At 45.7% G+C, this 18837-nt stretch overlaps 1 long non-coding RNA gene across 1 annotated transcript in view; it reads right to left on the bottom strand.

Moving 5' to 3' along the window:
• Window positions 1-295: 295 nt before the first annotated feature.
• LOC136014526 (uncharacterized) overlaps window positions 296-18837 on the bottom strand; it is a 53336-nt gene continuing 34794 nt past the window's right edge. Inside the window, exons 3-4 of the long non-coding RNA XR_010612758.1 lie at window positions 7532-7610; window positions 296-372 (exon numbers count right to left, since the gene is read on the bottom strand). This is a non-coding gene — a long non-coding RNA (uncharacterized LOC136014526). The remainder of the gene's footprint in view (window positions 373-7531; window positions 7611-18837) is intronic.

Raw genomic sequence — 18837 nt, 5'->3', positions numbered from 1 at the left:
CATGCAGAGTCATGGCACAAGCACATCAACATTTGGGTTTGGTACCAAGGGTCTTTTGGGAGGGTATTAAATTTAAAAACCAACTTGGCAAAGATTTCAATGGGTTGGACTAAAACGATCCAGACTTTCTACCTACACAAGTCTGAGTTCTTCTTTTCTCTATATCTTCATACCTCAGATAGTTCCATCAAAATACACTGGACTTAGTGTGCTCTTTGAGAAGACCTTATGGAAGACAAGGAAATCTTTTGCATGCAGAGCAGAAACCACTCTTCATCAACTGAGAGATTAATACCTGCATTACGCTGCTCCCCTCTTTCTTTTCTCATTTTCTCCTTTAGGCATTCATGCTTTGCTGCTACATTCAAATGCCTGCAAAGGTAAATACGGCTATTACTGCATAAATCCATAATGCACACAAGGCAGCACGCAGTTCAAAAACACAGGGAGGTAACAACAACCACCACCATGGAAGGATATCTCTGAAATCCAGCAAACCAGACTCCTCATTCCTCTTTGATACCCATGACTCAGGGTTGTGGCTTTTCAGGATATACACAGATTAAAACTACTTTTTCAAGTACATCAAGATCTACTAAGGATTTATTTTTCTGTCAAACTGTACATTGTTGCTACCAGAGATTGATACTAATACCGCAAATGTTTAATAATTTGGTAATTGACTGATTTGTTACCAGTATTTGAACCGCTTGACCACACTTCCAGATTAGAAATGTATTTTTCCTCAGGATAATTTATACTGGTATTCACAGTCTGAGGAAATGCCACCTATTCCTGCAGCACTAAATCAGGAACCATTTACCCTGCCAATACAGTTAGACAATGTTTACATGCAGGGCTACATTCATTGTTTGACTGATCTGGAAGGGGTAGATTTTCTGTTGCATTTCGATAGCTCATCTGCTCCAGACTGTTGTGAACTTTCTAAAGATGTGTTTTCACTTGTAATAGCGGATCTTAGAGTGTAGTAATCTGGAGTTGAAGTTTCAGTGACAGATTTATTCAACTAGCATTTTTGCATGAGGCATTACAGCAAACATCATTTTATACGTGCGAGCGCGTGTGTGAGCGTATAAATATATTATACGTATATATGTATCTGACAAAAGCTTGCGAAGATGATTTCTGCAATTCAGTAAACGGAGGATTTCAAGTGAAGCCTCAGTTTCCGGGTGTTTTTCATAATGGATTTCACAGCAGATGACCTGACAGCTAATCTCATGGTCTGAATTGAGCTCTGCCGCACATAGCCAAACAAACGGCCGCCAGACCCTCAAAGGATCACCCTGCTTTCACATGCCATGGCTGCAAGCCTGCGCCACTAACGTCCAGAGGTCCAGACTGACCTCCTCACCCGCTGTCTGGGAAACATTCCTCCTCCCAGCAGCTCATTCTTGCGGACAAACAGAGCAGGACCAGTGGGCACTTGCTGAAAAGGGACAGGCGAGGGGCCGTGAATGGAGCGTGTCTGGTACAACAATGCCAGACAATGGCTGTGAATGGGGTTGCAAACCGTGCTCCTGTTAGAGGGGCTGCCAGCAGCTTCCCTGCCCCCTCTCCCGCTCCCTTTAAGGGTCTCTGTTCCCCTTTCAAAAAGGTATTAAACCCCAAAGCCATTGCAAACAGGTGGGCAAAGTCAATGGATGCTGTGTTTCAGAAGGGGAGGGCACTTACTTGCAGTGCCTATGACTATACGATGTCTCCATTGCACCTCCCTCCCCATGCCACCTGCTCTGTGCGCCGTTAGAAAGGGTGACAAGGACAAAAGCAAAGCAAAAATTCAAGTGCAGGCACTGCTCTTGCACCTGGGTGACGGCAAAAGCATCAGCATCACTCTGGGATGGGCCACTGGCCTTTGGTTTTGGCCTTTTTGAAGAGCAAGACAAGCACATCACTAATGAGGGGTGGGGTTCAGACCTGGCTTTGTTTCTCTTTGGTTTGAGTCATGGTTTTGGGAAGAAAATACAGGGAAAAACCTCACATGTATCTACACTGATGTAGTTCTCCCATCTAAATCACAGTGAAGGCAATGACTTACTTAACAGTGAAGATAAATGCAGAACATGCTGAAAATGTTTAACAGGATACAGCTGAACTCCTATCTCATTTATGCTCATCCAAATCAAGGTAATTCTTCCCCAAACAGGGAAGGGAGTCCAAATTTTACTGGTGAAGGCCAGCATCCTGTCCAGACTGCTGAAGAAGTGTGGAAAGTATTTGGGTGTAAATACTGCCTTTTTTGGCAATATCATATCTGAGAATATACAACTTTTCCTTGGAAATACTGAATTAAACAGAAAACATATTTGTAATACTTATAACTCGTACTAATCTTTAGTGATCATTATATCTACAAGACAAAAAGCCTTTGGTATTGCACTTCCGCTCTAGTCCACAGTGGTGCAAAAATGAAACAAACCCAAGGATTTATGGAGCCACACAGCAAATACAGTGTGAAACCCTCCTCCCAAGAGCCTCTGTGAGCTTCAGAAAGGCCAGTCTGGGTATTGAATCAAAAGCAGTGGGAGCTACATGTCGGTAACCCCCTGTATACTCCTTAGCAATTTGGGATTTCTCATCTTGGGAATCCACTGGTAGCTCTTGTACATCTGCAGATGCCCTTTGGGAAGGGAGTGACTGGGTCAAGCAGGATGATAGGGATGGCTGAGACTGGGGATCTTACTAATACACAAAAAACCCTTCAAAGACTGGGAGCTTTCAGGATCAAAGGCACCCTGGCTGACTGATTTGTCCATCTATGCTTCTCTGTCTGCGGAGTTCTGCATGGGTCTATCTGCAAAATAAAGCTTCCTGCCCATATTCTAGGCTGTTTCCCAAAAGTACATTTTGGATGTGGTTGTCCTGACTGACCTCTGTCAGCAGCTAATTCAAGCCAGCTAACAAAACTGGGGGTGGTCATAGTGAGGGGCAGACTGCAAGAGCAAGTTTGCTCCTACTTGGGTCAAGGCGTAGAAGGCATCTACTAGATCCTCTCCTGGTGTGAACAGGGGGTCAGCACAAAAGCCACAGTTTGCTGGGAAAGCAGCCTGACAGTGTAAGGGAAAATCAAACCTACGCTAAGGTAAAAAGGCACTTGGACTGCAGAGCCCAGCACTGGCCCCAGCTGCATCATGCACAGCAGGCAGAAAACCCAACGTGACCATCCATGGGATGAGCCCCAGTCCCGGTGGGGCTGGTCCCACAACATCCACCTCCCTTGGGCACCGTCCCCCCCTTGCCAAGGAAGAGGCTGGGAGCTGCCATGTCCGGCTGAGCCCTTCTGCTAGAGCATCCCTGGGGATGGTGGGCAGCTGGGGGTGAGATAAAGCAGACTCGAGGCTGTTTTATCTTATGCAGGGGGCTGGCCCCAGGAGCAGGAAAGCGTAAAGGTGGTTTAAAAAACACAGCTTTTCCTTTTTGTTGTTGGGTTGGGGTTTTTTTTTAACCTTCTCTGAACATCTGGGCCTCTCCTGGAGTGTGTGCTGTGGGCAGAGCAGACCCTCTGGCCCTGAACCTGCAATGCCCAGAGGAGAGCCAATGCTTACGCGACTGCAAGCAGATAAAAACACTGGGGGGGGGGGGGACACGTTTAAACAACAAAGGGAAATTTGTATTTAAAATGCATGCTGCTATTTGTTTAAAACAAACCTTTCTGTTATAAACAGATTTTAAACACCTAACAGGAGCTAGATTTGCTGTTTAATTCAGTGAGGTGTGGGTGCATTGGTCTAGGAATTCGCCAGACTGGAGCAAAGTAACACAGCTCTTCCTATGCGTTTGGAGGTTACACCCCTGAGCAATAGTGACCTCTAAAGCTTTACATCCTGTGGACAAAGTGACCTCCCTTCTACCCTGCACATATACCCTGCTCTACCACAAGCTCGGCCCCAGCCATCAGCTCCCACCACCCTGGAGGCAAGACAGGGATTGAAGGAGGGGAAGAGCCTTCCCCCTCCTCCCCACGCTCCTAACCAGCTAAGTTTTTGTCTCGTTATGCCTTTTAACACAAGTAAATCCAAATAACTGGGCAGTAATGAATTATAAATGGAACAAAAATGAATATACTATTAATACTACTCCCAGAAGGGGATAAAAGGGATCAGCAGCTTTATCCCATGGTGCAGCTGAGAACTGACAGGCAGGCTGGGCTGACATTCAGAGGCCACTCTGTTTTCATAAGGGAAAGAAAAATTCCTGGCGAAGGCAAGGTGATATTTTAACCCCGTCTGCAGCCCCATTCACCATGGCTTCATCCAGCAGAATGTGGCGCCTTCCCCCAATGTCATTGCTTATAGGAGGCAGAGTGCTAAAATGGATGCAGAGAGGATGCTTGCTTTGCAACAGAACGAGCATCCCTTGCTTCTTTGGTGAAATATGCTTGTGCAAAAGAGGGAATAAACAGGATTTGCTGCTTAACAATCCCCAGGGCTTTCAGTACTCCTGCAGACTGACCCCCGTGGCTGCTCCAGGGCAATGGGGAGGAACTACAAAGCCGAAAGCACAGCCTGCCCCAGCATTGACCTTCCCGCAGCCAGGTGCCATGGGGCACCCGGGCCTCCGATAACGCCCCGGCACGGCCGGCACTGCTGCGGCTCTGGAATGCTGGGAGATAAGGGCAGTGTTGTCTGAGTTATTCCCTACAGCCAAGTTCAAGAGAGGGGAAGGGGCGCAGCTGCATGGCGAGAGAGCCCTGGCCTCCTCCTCAATCTCCCCAGAGCAGTTAAGGGGATCCATTGGGATCACCTCTGATTTTTATGCTTAACTCCACCTATAAGGATGGATCCAGAAAGCACCACAGGCCCCTCTAATCCTCAGGCATTGGTGGAAGCAAACTGGACACACGAACTGGGTTACACACTTTAAAGCGTAGTTAAACTCCATCAAGTGCTGTAATCTGAGAGGCTTCAGTCCAAGGTACAGGCACTTCCACAGTTTTTCACTTACTCAGATTCCAGGGAAGTGTTTGCTCTGAGAGGCTGTGGCAGAGGCTTAGTCCTGCTGCATTAAAGCAAGCGTGAAGCTTTACCCTGGCACGGGTGGGACCAGGATGGAGACACCAGCAAATCCAGTTCAAAATGGGTTAAAAAGTTTGCAAAGCAGCCAGGGGTCATTTGTGACTTGGCTAATTTGGGCAGAAAAGGAAGAGGTGCTTCAGTTTGAGGGTGTTCAACTGGAAGTGCTTGAAAGGGGACAGATTTTCTTCTTCATGGGCAAATGCTTGGGCAGAATTGAGCCTCTCCAATGCACTTTCATCATCATCTTTGTCTGTGACTTGGCATGATCAACTTGAGGATAAATGGATCACTCCCAGGTTAATCTTTCTCTCCCCTGCCCCATGGCAGAGCAGGCATGTTCTGCCTGCCAGCACCCCAAGGAGACACCGAGATAAATAGCTATGTAGGGATTGAAGTTAGATCATCGGTAGCATTTTGAGCAAAGGGGGTAAAAAAGAATCCTCCAGCCACGTCAGATGAAGACGATCCAACACTTCCCAGGGCCCTCGGTGACACTAATGCTGTTTACTGTTGTGCTTATGTCACTCTTCACCCTTACCAGGATTAGATCATTTGAAATAACAAATCGCCATTCCTTCACCAGTACTTTGGAAGCAGCACCAGCCGTGCCTTTGCTCCTGTGCCTCACAGCCCACTGATATCTATGAATAGCGGATCAATTAATGGCTAGCATCAGGCCACTGTAGCAGGGAAGTGTCCACACAAGATGAAGGCAGTGCCCAACCAAACTAATACAGGGATAAAAGAAACCAACATAGCTCTTTTCACTGCCCAACAGCCTTCAGCATCTAATGTACAAATTTGAATAAAAAAACTCTTTATCAGGTGCACAGCTTGTTTTCAGGTCTGACCTTACCCACTGGAGCTTTCCTTGCTCCAGAGAAAGCCATCCCTGACCATCAGGATTTGCTCACTTCAGCACATTTTGCTTCGCATTTAAGCATCTGTACATGGGTGGCTGTAAGCAGCCTCTCTTCCTGCAGCTGAGGTGCAATAGGGTTCATGGGTCTGGTGAAGAGCAGGTTGAGCAGGTGCAGGTTTGCATCGCGTGAGCCGAACAGAGATGAAGTACCTGTCTGTGATGTGTGCTGGTGGTCTTGCCCCTGGGCTTTCCTGCCCTCGCAGAGACATTCCCACCTGCACGGTGTGGGATACTGCCCCTGCCACTGCACGGCACAGGGTGACACAAAGGGAGATGTTTGGAGCCAGGTGATTAATGGGGCTGGATTCTAGTCTCTGTGCCCGTACAGAGTGGGCCTCCTAGAGTCAGGAAGAGATGCTCTGCACCCTGAGGCTGGCAGCAGTGACAAACTGTCCTCCAGATGTTTCCCATGGCCTGGTGTCCCCATCCTGCTACTGTGCTCGGTCATTCCCTGCTGCACTGCAGCTCAGTTGTCCCAGGACAGCCAGGTACCCCCAGCCATCAACAGCAGCTCCCCATCCCACAGCCAGGGTACCACCGTAACCATGGAGACCAGCCCAGCTATGGTCACCATGGAAACACCCAGCGGTGCTCAGGTTGGTGATGCTCAGGCACTGGGTGGGGAGCAACAAGAGGGCTGTCCCCCAACAGACCACACAGGGGTGAGAGCAGGACCCCAACCCTGGGTAAAGCAACAAAACCCAAGCAAGCATCGCGGTGGAGACGCAGAAATATTGCGTGTCTCTTTGTCCTCTCTTGTGAGGCACATTCTTCCCCCAAGACTAAAGAAACCCCAGGAAGAGTAAAGAAAATGTGGCTTTTCATGTCAACACTGAGTGGTACCATAAAACTTTGTCCCAGATGCACTGGCTGGCTCCAGCTCAGAACAGCACAGGTCCAGTACTGCTGTCTTGCAAGAAGAACAGAGCCCTCAGGTCTAAGTAAGTACATAAAAAGCTTAAAAAGCTTTTAAAAATCTTTCTCCAGAGGATACTAAATTCTAATTGTCACCGCTGCTGCTCTCACCCATGTTTTGCATGAGAAAGAAAGTACTCATTTCCACCAAGATAGAGTCACTGAGGGTTCATGTTAGGATACATACGTGTTTATGTACTGACGGATTTAGTTACAACTTTACTGGATGTGCACCCAGCCCTAATTGTCAGGCTGTATCCACTTAGATCATGGAAAAGTGAACCAGAAATTACTAGGAAGAAAGTAATTTCTGAATGATATTTCTATTACAACTTAAAGAAGCCCTCTATACGCTGGGCTCTGTCAGTAGCACAATATGGCATTGCCCCTGACCATGGGTAGCAGGGGAATATTCCAGTAATTATATCAAATCCCCAATGCGTTTTGAGGTGAACTATCTAGAATAACTGATTTTAATAGCATGTTACTCTTCTGTGTCATAAGATAGGAGCGAATGGCCTGCAAGAGGTGCAATGAGGGGACCTGATCATGCCAGGACTGATGGGTTACCTGCCTCCTGAGGGATTTAACTACCAGGATCTATATGCACACACATACACAACTTGGTGCCCACCACCACAAATATCCCGATCCTCACCTCTCTGCCTGAGGTTGCTGCTTTACCTCAACTGCCTCCTCTTCACTAACCCGCCAGTCTTTCAAGGAAAACAGCATTTCTTCCAAAAAGAAAAGTGAAACAGAATAAAAAAATGTCAAATTTGAACTTAGGGCACTAAAACCTTGGTTTATATTTTAATGGTGGAAAGGTCTCCTTTGCTTAAGGAATCACACCGCATACCCCCACCTGGAGCCCTCCAAATCCTACAGAACTTGAAAGAGATAAGGAAGTTCCATTTTCTTCCTCTCTGCACCCAAATGTCTTCTCCTGACTGTAAAACCCGCAGGGACATCCTTGTGAAATTCAAATTCCCGGAATGAACTTCAAAGCATTTAAGCTAATATTAGCATTTTTCATAACATTACAATGATTGTATTGTGCTATAAAACCTTATGAATTATCTAAAAGGCTTTTTTTCTGTGCTAATATTACAGACTAGGCAGATGACTTGCACGATTTCAAGGCTGCAGCTACAAGTGGTGAACTGACCAGTTGAACGAGGGTTTGCTCTGTTGGCATCTGCAAGATCATTGTTGTGACAAGCAGCCTACAGCCATGCATATTCCTGACAAATGCTCTCTTGCAGTGATTCAGAGGTAGATTTAAGACAAAACATGAAGTTACATCAGGTGTAGAGTGATACTAAAATTCACCGTCCACATATTGGCTAAATAGATCCTCAGTCAGTCAGCTTAGAAGGAAAGTAGCCCCAGCATCCAAGTTTTCTGGATCCAACTACAATTCCTAGGACAGGATGGAGTTTAATCCTACATAGGATTTCTACAAACTGAAAAAAAAAACCACCCCTCAAAACAACCTTAAAACACTAATCTCTAATTTTAACATATTTTAATATCAAAAATACCTTTTTTTCTGTTTTTATTGTAATATTAGTTGTAACATTTACTCAATTATTTCACTAGTGAAAGACAGTTTAGCTTAAAAGAGCATCTGGTGCATCCTCTGCATTCAGTACTTTTACTACCTACTGGTTTAATTACACAGATCTTGTCCACAAGGTCAGTAAGGAGAAAATTAAAGGGAGTCTGATCCTGGTGTACTGTGTCTCCCTTTCCCCACTTTAGTGCTGTTAAAACTGGTTTTCCATTGTAGCATAATTTGTATTCACTTTAAAGATACTTCATGGAGCATGGGGAAATGTGGGCTCCATTGAAGATGGCGCAAGCAAATTCTAGCTAAAAGGGCTTCACCTGGCATCAAGGAGCTGTGTTATTAACTGAAACCCAATCTGGAATGAAAGGCAAAACCCTAAAAACTGGTTATCCTTAGTGTTCTGTGCTCAAATTCCCTGGTTTTCTGCCTGACTTAAACAGAAGTAGCAGAAATTAAGACTTATGCCTTGTTCTTCCTTACGTCAATTTGATCCTACGGACAATGTTAATTGTCCATGTGATTCACAGGACTCTTGATTGTGGTGTGTGAAATCTGACATGCTGAATCCTAAGGTTGCCCCAGGGCTGAGGAGAGTGACCAACACGGAGTAAGGACACATCTGCAGTCCTGTACTTGCCAGCAGTGTTGGCTTTACCAAGGGCAGATTGATCCACCAAAGGACAGCTTTGGTCAAGGAAGAGGGTCCAACATCTCCTAGGTGGCCTTTGGCCAGCTCAGTGCTCTGCAGGCTCATCATCACTGAGGTCTTGTTTTGGAAAGGTGATTGCAAAGCAGGTGTCATGGTTTTCTGCAAGACTATGGGGTCAGGAAGGAGAAATTCTCCAAAGCAAAATAAACAGAGTGAAAAAAAACCCTTAAAAAGGAAGCAGGCTGCACACAGGAAAGCATATTTCTTTGAAAACACCTCAGGAAGTTATGTTACTTTAAATTTCTCAGCTGCCGCCCTCTGAAGAAGCACGCGCTTCACTTTATCATGTAAAGGAAAGAGTAGATGGAGCACCATAAATCGGAGTTGTGCTTACGGCGAAGGTGCTGTTTATCTGCCTGATATTTAGACTGACCTTTGCTGGGTTGTGGAGTTTGTCTGTCTGCAAATCCTCAAATCTCAAACAGAGAACACTCTGCCGAGAACCAACTGACCCGCAGGGAGATGAAATATTATCTCCTCCACTGTATACAACTTCTTCCTCAGGAGCCTCACCAGCGCCATGGTTTGTCTCCAGCCTCTCTCAGGCTTCTGTCTGCCTCCAGCCATCACCCAGGGGTGCTCTCCAGCTCTGGTGCTTCCTTCTGTGCCAGCACCATAGTTTGTGCTTGGGCTGTTCGCTTTCATCTGTTTGATCAGCAGACACAAAACCTGGCACATCCTCACCACATACTAACTCCAGTCCCAGTTTATCCCTGATGTTGCCCATTTCTGCTCCCACCGCTTGCACTCAGTGGCAAAACCTCGGCAAAGCCCCACAGGGGGAAATGTCAGAAGTGAAAACACGCAGCTCCTATTTCATTTTACCAGCTCCATTTTCCCCAGTGTTGTTTCATTCCCTCCTTAAAACACTGTAGTGTTTGTTAAATCATCCCTTGGAAGATGATCATCAGACAAAGATGGCATCGGCGCTACTTTTGTTATCCCGAGGAAAATGTATTGCTGTTTTTTTGCCAACCATCTCCATTGCCAGTGCTTAAGATTCAGTGCTGGAGCTCGTGCCTTCCCCTTGCTTAGCCTTCCAAAGCCTTTTGCAAACATTTAAATAAACAGCCCTAGGAAGTAAGTATTAATAAATACATTTTACAGAGCTCGGTTTAGTCCAGCCAGTAGGAGTTATGCACACACGAATTAGTAGCAGACTCAGGAAAGCAGTCCATGTGCCTGGAGTCCAAGTGCTGCCAGACAAAAGCTGGCTGCAGTCGCTTCCCAAGCATCCCAGGGAAATGGGCTCTCCCTTCACCAGCCAGTCCCTTTGCAAACTTCTTTCAAGGAGCATGAGCTCCCATGAAAGAGTGAGGTTCACCAAACTGAGCTGAAATCAGCAGTTCCCTGATCTCAGGAATGGTTAGGGCTGGAAAAGACCTTTAAAGACCATCAAATATTTGATCCGTCCAGGAAGCTCCATCCAGTGCAACACCTCGGGTCCTTCCTGCCAGCTGCAGGAGGAATCCTCTAATGAGTTAACACTAAATGAAGCAACAGGCAAGATTTGTGAATGAACAGGCCAGAGGACTGTCAGGCCAATCTTCACACAATGATGGCTTATTCACAAAAACTGGGCTTTGAACAACCTAATTAGTACTACGAATACATCATCTGGACAGTACTGAGAAAAGTGAAATATGTCGCAATAGCCAAAGCTCTTTCTATTGTTCCCAGATATCAGCTGAGCAGCCAACAAAACCTCCTTCCCCAGCAGGAAAAGGGCACTGCAGGCTCTGTGTGCTTCTGCTTTTATAATGTGGGGACACCCCAATGAATACCCCAAATGGAGGTGCAACCGGGCCCTTTCCTGCAGTACAAACAAGCCCATGCATGATACCCCCATTCATCAAGAGCCAGAACTGGTGATGGCCACAGTGATGACTTCACTTCCTAAAGCTAAAGCCCAGGATTAAAGCTTAGCCTTAAACCCCTTTTTAAAGGTGCATTTGGGGGTACAGTGCTTGTAGGCAGCAGTTACCCAACCACCTCGATCGAGTCCCTTCAGCTGATTTCCTGCACCAAGGGCAGTGTGGGGCTGCAAGAAGGTTATCGTGTGCCATGGGGAGAGAAGGGACTGCAGCAGTTTCATCCATCATCACAGCAATCAGAGACCTGAGCACGCTTCCTTTCCCACTGAGGCTTTCCCTGTCCACTCCTCCACTGGTAGCTTCCCTGCCACCAGCCAAAAGGCAACGTGGCAAGACCCAGGTGTGAGCTGGAAGAGTTAATCCCCCAGCATTTAAGCCCAGATGGAGCCAGGGAAGACTTTCCTTCTTTAAAAGTACAATTGTTGTTCAGTTTCCCTCAGGTACAGATTCATTAGCTCTTGACTGGCTCTCCTTGCTTGCTGACTACTTGTGGAAAAAGCCATTTACCCTGGTGAATGTCAAGGTTAGTTCAAACCGTCCTTGTCATCAGTCTCTCTGGCAGAAGGTCAGGGAGAAGCTTTCCTCAAATGGGCAGCATCAAACAAAGCAAAGGCTGACTTAACTCACTGAAGGAAAGGAGACCTTCCCTGGGAGGTGATAAACATTCCCCTGGGCAAAGAGGACAAGAGATTAACCCCGCTCTCTCCTCCCAGCTCTTGTTGTACTGCTTTTAGCTAGCAACCTGTGTGCCCATGGGGCTGACCGCATCCTCATCTCCCTTTGCTGGGCATGATCAGATGGGCACACCAAACCTTGCAGGGAAGATTCAGACTCGAAAGACGCTATCCCAGCAGCAGCTTATGTCCCTTTTATTTATATATTTAAACTTTTAATTGAATTCTTACACCTCCAGCCCCACAAGCTTCATCACTAGGTCATATGGGAAACATTACAGCACATAACCAAACAATAACCACCCATTTTATACCAGTTAGCTTTGGTTCCTACAGTACACACTGTGATGTCTTCAAGGTGGTGGGGAAGTACTGTATATATGCAAAGAGAGGCACATGTGGTACTTAATGAAAAAGAAGAAATCCTGCAAAGCCTCTGTACCCTTTTGTGTGCTGTGAGCGAGCTGGCTCAAAGGATAATTAATGTTAAAAGGAAATAGTTTTGGAAGTAACACTTTTGATAAGAATACCATGAGTAAATTACAGGAAAAGCTCTCCTGCACCTGGAATGGGTTTCGTCCACGGGGCTTTAGCATAAGAAAATGAATGGGAAAACAAGAGGGGAGACTTTCGGTGCTCCTTTCATGCTCTGCATTCACATGGGAAGAATTAGAGGAATTTTTTCAGCAAGAGGGAATGTGGGTAAATTATAAATGGCCTCCTCACAGCAATATACTGAGGTTTTGACCGCTGCATCTTACAGCATTACCAGCTCCTTCTAGGGTTTCACTCTCAGCTCTGCACCTTTTGAGGCCACAGCATATGTGCCAGCCCCAAGGGCCAGAGAGCTGCCTCTGCCACTGTGATGCCCATCTGAAGGGCCTGGGACCACAGGAAAGCAGAAAGGGTGGACGCATCCTTGTTGCGGAAGCACAACATAGAGCATCCCCATGGCAAACACTACAGATACTGCAAGGAAGAATAAAGATTAAGGAAGTAAAGTCTCTGGTGTTTTGTTGTCTTCTGGCATTTCTCAGCTGAGAGACCAGCAGCTTCCTGTAAAAAGCTCGTTAGAAATCTTAACACAGAAGCAAAAGCTCTTGCAATTATGCAGCTTCAACTCAAAATCTTTTCAGAGATCGTATTAGCTTTTGAGTTCTCTCATTCACCTGTAAGACACTGGAGAAGCTTGGTTTGAGAGTTGTGGTGCAGAAGAGCTCTCTTGTAAAGAAATACTTACCTACAGTCAATTAGACATTAACCAGTGCTTTGAAGATTAGAGACTCTGAAATTCTTCAAAGCAAGGTCTATTTTGAACCAGTATTTCAGCCGAGGTCAAACATGACACCCAGACTTTGCCTCAGACGTCTCTGCCCTCACGACAACAAACATGGTTTGTGGTATTTCTAATGCGTGGAGGTTTCTGAGAGACGAGCAGATCAAAAATGTAAATGGCTTCAGCCCTCAGGTCAAGCAGGCAATCTGTGCCAGCGTGTGAAGGAAACGAGTATGACAGTTCACAAAACGTTGCTCCCAGGAATAAGAGCCCTCCTTTCCCTAATAAGCTAATGGCTGGCTTAAAGAGGACGCGGTGAAGCCCTTGCTCCCTCCAAATTTCCTCTGGGTTGCAGCTGGAGAGCAGACCCTGCAACTGCACAGCCTGTTAGGGGAGAGATCTGTCTACCTGAGGGCCCAAGGCTTGGACCTACTTCTGGTTGCCGCACGTTTCAACATCTGTCTGAATTGCCGTGGATGGGATTCAAAAGAGCTCGAGTATTTTACCCCTGTGCAAATGAGATCCTTCAAAAAAACCTTTCCCTGGCTTTATTGTCTGCAAGACTCCTTCCACAATGATTCTCCACTTGTAACACACTTCTGCAAAATGAAGCCAGAGATGTACAAGACCTGTCCTGTCTACTTCCATTAGAGGTGGGGAGCACGCCTACCAGACTGAAAGTAGGTTGAGGCCTTTTCATGTTCATTCAGTTTTCAGGTTTCATTTTCGTACACACGCATATTACAGGTGGGGCTGAGAGCACTGTTGATTATTAGGGTTGGATGACACTTCTCATTATAAGCGACTCTTTCATTTGCTTATAACTTTGGCAAACTCAAACCAGACTTGTTCTGTAACCACAGGCTCAAGCTGCTGGAAGAGGGTTCTCAGAGAGAAGAGTGGGAATTGGTTTTCCCTGAGTATATCCAGGTCTAACTGACACAGAAAAGGAAACAACTTCATTTAATGGGGCTAAAAAAGGACATGCGAGGAAGATGGTGGTGATGGAAAGAAATTAATGGGATAACAGGTCAAGCAAAACTGAAACATAGGATGGGAAAGATGGGTTATAGATGGTCTTGCTGGGTGGACATGGACTGTACGGTGAGGAGCAGAGTTCACTCATCCACTAAATGATGAGTGGAAGAGTAAGATTGGTTGGGTAAAGTCATGAAATAAAAACACTTGTAGGAATTTAAAAGAATAGAGAGGGAAACACTGCTTGGCCAAGCAAGGAGACTGGGAGTCAGCTAGAGGCAACAAAAACATGAAGCTGGATGAGGACATGATGGTGGAGCAGGATGAGTGAGGAAGCAGGAGCGAGATCCAACTGAAGTATTGGTGCAGAAGGTCACCAGCTCAGACCAGTTGGTCTGTGTCAATGGGAAAATGTCAGGGATGTCCCACAGTAAAGGAAGAACTTTGAATGAACATCCCAACCTATCGTGGAGAAATGAAAACAGTACAGAGCTGAACTCAACAGACACGGAGTCTCCTTTGCTTAGAAACAAGCACTATTTGTGCTCGTCAGCACATATGGCAATGGAGGTGGAAGAAGTCTCACAAGTTCTTCTAGCTCCTTTATCCCAAAACTGCATCAACTTCTGCCATTGCTGCCAGCATAAACACTGAGTATGGAAAAAAATAAATCATACAACTACCATTAAGATTAAAACAATCCATACAGTTCTCATTATTCAAAACAAACTGAGAAAATGCATTGGCACCTAGATAGTAACTAATTTTTCTCACCCACAAGAAGGCCTACTCTACAAGAAAGAAGAGGCTACATTGACAAAGACTACCTGACAGCAGAGGAAAAGTTGCTACCAAAGGAAGCAGGCCTAATTGACAAGCAGTCATAGGCAAGTCCTCACCTTGAGTGTCACAGTGTCCCTGGAAAGGCAGCTGAGAACTGATGTGCCCCAAACCCATAGTCAGTTCAGTAAATGCAAGTGAAGGCTTCCCTTTCGTATCGCTGTATTTGTAGATATCATTCTTATAGACTATTTGGATAGCATGGGATTTGAAAAAATATCTATTAAAAAGTGAGATCCTTAGGCAGAATGAGACTGGGTGTAAATGGGAGAAGGTTAAAACTAGTCCTTTGCCTTCATGTTTGGAGCTGGGAGCTGTGAGAGCATCTCATGGTAGGAACACACTACTGTGGAGATAATTTGTGTCAAACTGAAGCTCTGCATTGACAGATAGCTAAGTACAATAACAATTACAATAATAAAAGCCAGGCCCTAGTATATGCTGAGTGTACGGACATTTCTTGCCCTTGAAAATAGCAAGAGAACAGTAGAGCTCTACTATCACTTAGTAAGCTAAAAAGTGCATAAGCTAAAAACGTGTGTGTGTTTCCAGAGGAATTAGAGAGAGGCCTTTACTGATGTAAAGTCTTAAATACAGGTGGGGAATGGCAAGTACACTGGAACACATTGGAAGATGTCACCTTGAGTTTGTGAAAGGAACAAAATGCAAGATATTACTTATAAGGATTCATACATTATATGGAAGTGGACAGCACTTGCAGGTTTTTCTTAACTAAGTGGCATTTCATGTTGCAGTTTTAAGGTGTTTGCTTCTGCTGTTGGTGAGTGATTGCTAACAACTCTTTTGGATCACTCTCACCCCAGAGCTTCAAGCAGACCCCAGGAATACTGGGATCACCACATTCCTCTGACACATTGGGTAATGGAAATGGTGAAAGGGTGAAATTTAAGACCAAAGCCACTGCCAAAAAAGAATAAATAAAAAGTAGAGTTTTAAAGGAATATACAAATTATTCCTGAGGGTTTAAAACAACCTCTAACTACTAGCAGCTTAGATGAAGTCTTCCTGTGGACAGTCTGTTCTACATCTGTACACACTACTTCTTGCATCTCCCTTTGGTACGTCTGACGTAGACTAAATTCACTGCCCATATGATGCAAACTGTACATAACAACCTGAAAAGTCACGTTGTTCCTTCAGCTGTAAGCTGTTCTCCCAAGGGCAGCCGATAAAAGTTGCATCCTCTGTCCCAGTGGTAGCATCTGTGCTGGGAATTTACAGCTCCTGGGTTAAAACTCAGATTGCGGCTAGAGGTGAGCTTGGCCACAGAATATTGATACGCCATCAATTTCTTCAGATTACATGTAAAAGGAGGAACAATTAGGGGAAAAAAAAAGAAGTTGATTCAAGTCAAGTTCTTAAACTTTAGGAAGCGCCAAACGGAAAGTTGCCTGGTCAACTTTAATTTAGGCTCCTGCCTTATACAATGGAATTTTGATTCAGTCTTTAATTACATGATCACTTAATGTTTGTTTCACAAGATCATTTCCTCATTCAGTGCAAAGCAGTTGCCCAGGCAACCTTCATCTTTGCATTTTCAAATTTTGAGTGCTCAATTCAACAGTCTTTAAAAGAACAAGAAAAAAAGGGAACATTTGCAAGGAGTAAGTGCAGACCTGGACTAGTTTGTTTCCTTGGGGACGTACATTGCTTCTCCGAGAGGAATAAAGTTCTCTGGGAAAGCGCCTGTTTTTCCATGCTAGCTGCAATAATTGTTCTGGCAGCCAGTTGCTCCTCCCCTTCCCCAACCAAAACAACCCTGTGGATGACAAGCACTGCTGAGCCACGCTGCATGGCATCTCCCTCCTGAGGTCCATCACAGCAGAGAGTGCTTATAAGCGCTTAAAACATGCTCAAGCCCATCTCCAAATGCATGAAACCAGCCTTCAACCAAAATAATGAAATCATGGTTTAAGCTACCAGGGAGGCTGATTCCCCAGCTCCCAGCATTCATGTCTGACTTGGGCAGGACAGCGGATGTGACCAGCATAGAGTGAGATATGCTTTTGGCTATCACAGCACTATGTTAGTTACTGTTCCACCCTGGCCCCCAATTAACTCCCTGCTCCAGCCTCAAATCAATTAGGTTTATGCCCCTGCCCAGTTCTCAGTGTGCTCCAGTCTCACATCAATTCTGCCTGCAGTGATTTAACAGTGATTTAGCCCCTGTCTCAAACGTACCACTTACCCCCCATGACATTGCAATCGTTCTACATTTATTTTCTCCTCTTTTTCATGCTTCTCCCCACCACTCCTCAATATGGGAAATTTGTCAAAGCACACCCTTTGCCTGGAGTTGTTTTGCTTTCACAAATTAGCACTTCCCAATAATAAAATGGTTAGCTTAAAAAGGAAAAAAGGGAAAACATAGAAAAATCCCTTTGCAGCCTCTGGTGAGATCTCTGTGGCCTCGGTTCTCCTTCAGCTGAGGATTTCCCTCTTCAGAAACCCTTTGCTGCAACTCTTCTCCTTCCTGGCTTTCTTCTGGAGACTTCAGTACCAGTGGAGGCAGCAGCCCCTGTGTTTTCTTTGGACACTCATGCCTTTTGTATTTTTGAGTTTGGGAATGCGGGAAGGTTTGCAGTCTAAGCTGATTGCATGCAATTGCACCTAAACTGTCACAGGTAGAGCTGCTAGCAAAGGCAGCCTTGCCCTGGGTTTTTGTGCGTGAGTATCAGCTTCAGAGCAGACAAAGCAGCTGGCTGGAGACAGCAGTCCGGGTGTTGAAGGAATGCTTGAGTGGCAGCATGAAACTGAGGAAAATAAAGACAGTTTAAGAGCAGAGGATCAACTCTACCTTTCCCAGCCTCAGACTCCGGGTTTTGCCTATGGGTGCTTTGCTCTCACATACTTGAGCTTTACCCTGGGTCAGTCACAGCTGAAACAGCACAAAGTCACAATGTCTGCTCTTGGTTTTATCATTATTTGGGTCCTCCTGTGGCTCTGGAGCAAAAAAAGTTGGTCAGCGGCATAAAGACTGACCCAACTCTACATTTGCAGGGCTTTGTTCTTCCACATTTGCTCGTCTTCCACAACCTGAGTGGACTTCAGGCCGCACACTTAAATCTGAATGACTATGGCCATAAAAGGCTCGTTGTCAGCTCATCGGGACAAAATGAAACGAGATTCGAGCCTTGCTGGGAGGAATCGCAGTGGGACTGTGCTCTATGGAGCATGTTGGCGTTTTGGGAAGGCGGAGGCGCTGTTGTCCGGGTTTGGGATGGTTTGCAGGTTTAAACATGAACTCATTCCCATTCCTGACACACACAAAAAAGAGGGGTGGGGGGGGAAATTGTTCATATTCTAAGCTCTGTCTCAGCACTATTTAAAGTTTCCAGCCCACTATGACAGCTAAAGAAGGCATCTGAAGCTTGGGGCATCCAAAACTGTCCCTCGCCGAGGGCTGGGGACGAGCTCACAGCTCGAGGTGCTGCCTGGGTGGAGGTGATGCTGTGATGGACGGGTGTCAGCCTGGCATCGCCGGCAGCGAGCGCTGCTCCGCGTGCGGCACAACTCATTCACAGTTGCACAGATTTAGCGTAAGCTCAGGCTCCTCTGGTCCTACCAGCCCGCCTGCTTCCGGAAACTTCATATATTATATTTCAGGGTGCTAAAACATTTGTATATCCCTGCCTTATAAAACATGCAAAAATGCCATCTGCAGTTAGCATGACTAACTCCAAGCGCGCAGTCCTACTACAGATCCCCTTGCAGCTTTCTTCATTTCATTGCTAAACACTTTTCAAGAAAGAAAGAAAAATCCATTTTTAGTGCTAATGCCACCTGCAGGTTGAAGAAAAACAGTTGCAAGATCCCTGAAAACTGAACAAACATGCCTGGGTTTTTTTATCTCTTCTTCCCTATCTAACCACAAGGAATGTTATCGTGCAACTGCACCTTTTTCTGGATGGAAATGACTTTGTCCATTGGAAAAGTGACCTTTTCTCACTGCATGGCTTGTGTTATCTGCTCATGGAAACTTCCACCTTACTGGTAGTTACAGTTTATGGAAAGGCTAA

The sequence above is a fragment of the Lathamus discolor genome, chromosome 5, assembly GCF_037157495.1.
Source record: "Lathamus discolor isolate bLatDis1 chromosome 5, bLatDis1.hap1, whole genome shotgun sequence".
NCBI classification, from domain to species: Eukaryota; Metazoa; Chordata; class Aves; order Psittaciformes; family Psittacidae; genus Lathamus; species Lathamus discolor.
Note: the sequence above shows the minus strand (reverse complement) of the source record. Positions and strands in the feature narration are given on the sequence as shown.